Source organism: Branchiostoma floridae, chromosome 12 (assembly GCF_000003815.2).
Source record: "Branchiostoma floridae strain S238N-H82 chromosome 12, Bfl_VNyyK, whole genome shotgun sequence".
Classification (NCBI taxonomy): Eukaryota; Metazoa; Chordata; class Leptocardii; order Amphioxiformes; family Branchiostomatidae; genus Branchiostoma; species Branchiostoma floridae.
In genome coordinates this window covers 2,189,915-2,192,315 of record NC_049990.1, presented here as the reverse complement: position 1 = coordinate 2,192,315, position 2,401 = coordinate 2,189,915, and the positions used below count along the sequence as shown (strand labels likewise).

At 42.3% G+C, this 2,401-nt stretch overlaps 1 protein-coding gene and 1 pseudogene across 1 annotated transcript in view; both read right to left on the bottom strand.

Moving 5' to 3' along the window:
- LOC118427963 (zinc finger protein 43-like) overlaps positions 1 to 2,401 on the bottom strand; it is a gene marked incomplete at its 3' end in the record, with an annotated part of 29,392 nt that overhangs the window by 22,182 nt on the left and 4,809 nt on the right. The window lies entirely within an intron of this gene.
- On the bottom strand, positions 103 to 1,599 carry LOC118427961 (annotated as a pseudogene).

Here is a 2,401-nt window from a genome sequence, read left to right as displayed (position 1 = left end):
TCTGACTGAGAAGTAAATGGGAATTTTCCTATACTTCTAATGGCTAACAGATTCAATGTGAAAGAAAAACTACATGTTCATTTTCGAACTGTTTATTTCAAAGCAACTAATAACAAAACAAGTAAATATCAACATCAACAACAAAGATAGTTACTTATCACTAAACTAATCTTATCCCAAAACATTTTTTACACTTCTGCTATGTTTTCTTATTCTCATATCTGTAAATTGAAACTGCAAGTCTAAAATAAACGTTAAGAAACGTAGCTATTCCTAGTAAAGTACAATAACAATGGATTTATTATAACAGGTTGTATGTTAGTAGCAATGGAGGTACTCTTTCCCTTTATTAATTTGCTACTTTGATTACATTTTAATTTAAATACAATAATTTGAAATTTCAATAAGGTACAAAAACAATTCTAGTAACACAACCAAAACAAAGAAATATAAATTTATCATCATACAAGTCAAAAGATACGAATCAAATTTAAAACACAATGCGCTTCCGACAAATCATCTTAGAAACAAAATTCTACATTTTCCTTGTGGACATACCTCGCTACTGTGTGTAAATACGTCCATAAAGATACAAAAACCAACAAGTTACAGTTACGTTCTAGTTTGCTACTTAATAGAAGTTACTAAACAGGAAAAAAACTTGAACATGATACAAAATATACATCCAATAAAAGTACCATCTTGGAAACTAAACTCTAGAAAACCGAGGGTAACTGAACTTCTCTATTTACATATTTTATTAGGATCAAAATGAACCACATTACAGAAAAGGCTGGCGGCTCAAAAACACGAACTGAACAGGCTTTGCCGACACCGTGTCAGTGCATGTAACTAATTATGTCCAACCGCTGACTAAACTGTCAGATCTGATTCACTTCCACACCTGCTGGCTTCATTAGTACTCCTCACACCTGTCTTTCACCAAACTGACGTCATGACTGAAATGTTTAACTTCTCACACTTGTACAAATTCTGTTGTGTGAGTTACCATGTGTTTCTTCAGGCTATACAACAGATTGAACCGCATACTGCACACCTCACACGTGTAGGGTTTTTCCCCTGTGTGAGTCCGTATGTGAGTCTTCAGAGAGTCCAGCTGACTGAACTGCCTGCTGCACGCCTCACATCTGTAGGGTTTCTCACCTGTGTGAGTCCGCACGTGTTCCTTAAGATGACGCAGCTGATTGAACTGCTTGCTACATTCCTCACACTTGTAGGGTTTCTCCCCTGTGTGAATCCGTATATGTTCTTCAGATCACCCAACTGACTGAACTGCTTGCTGCACTCCTCACATCTGTAGGGTTTCTCCCCTGTGTGAGTCCGTATATGTGTCTTCAGATCACCCAGCTGACTGAACTGCTTGCTGCACTCCTCACAACTGTAGGGTTTCTCCCCTGTATGAGTCCGCATGTGACTCTTCAGATGACCCAGCTGACTGAACTGTTTGCTACACTCCTCACACCTGTAGGGTTTCTTACCGGTGTGAGTCCGCATGTGTATCTTAAGATTTCCCAGATGACTGAACTGCCTGCTACACTCCTCACATGTGTAGGGTTCCTCACCTGTGTGAGTCCGCATGTGACTCCTGAGAGTACCCAGCTCACTGAACTGCCTGCTGCACTCCTCACACTTGTAAGGCTTCTCCCTTGTGTGAGTCCGCATATGACTCTTCAGATGACCAAGTCTACCAAACTGCTTGCTGCACTCCTCACAATTGTAGGGTTTCTCCCCTGTGTGAGTCCGCATGTGTCTCTTTAGATCATTCAGCCGACTGAACTGTCTGCTGCACTCCTCACACTTGTAAGGTTTCTCCCCTGTGTGAGTCCGCACGTGTGTTTTCAGATTACCCAGCCGACTGAACTGCTTGCTGCACTCCTCACACCTGTAGCGTTTCTCCTCTCTGACAGATCGCACAGAAGAATCGTTTTTCGCCTTTCCGCTGACGTCACCCAAACTCTTGACACTGCTTGTCGACATCCTCCGAGATCTTCTGTAAAGACAATTTGTAAAAGATCCCTATTTATTACTTTCACCAAGAAGATTATACGCTTCCGATGTATGTGTGTTTATGCGTGTTTGTATGTATGTATGTATGTATGTATGTATCATCCTCCTAACGCCCGGTCCCCAACGGCATTTACCTTATGGGGCCCTGCTATCCCAGGCCCTACCCACGGTTATTATGATTGTCGCCACAAACAAGCTGTCAACCAATCAGAGAACAGGCCTTCCTTGGGCTTGTTGTTGTCGCAAGCTGTCTCGCAAAGGCCGCTGGGAAGCTACCAGCCAATCATGTTACGTATTACCATGGCTTTGCTTGCTCACCATGCCGACGCCCGATCCCCAACGGCTGACTGCCCATATAAGGGCAAGCTCATTA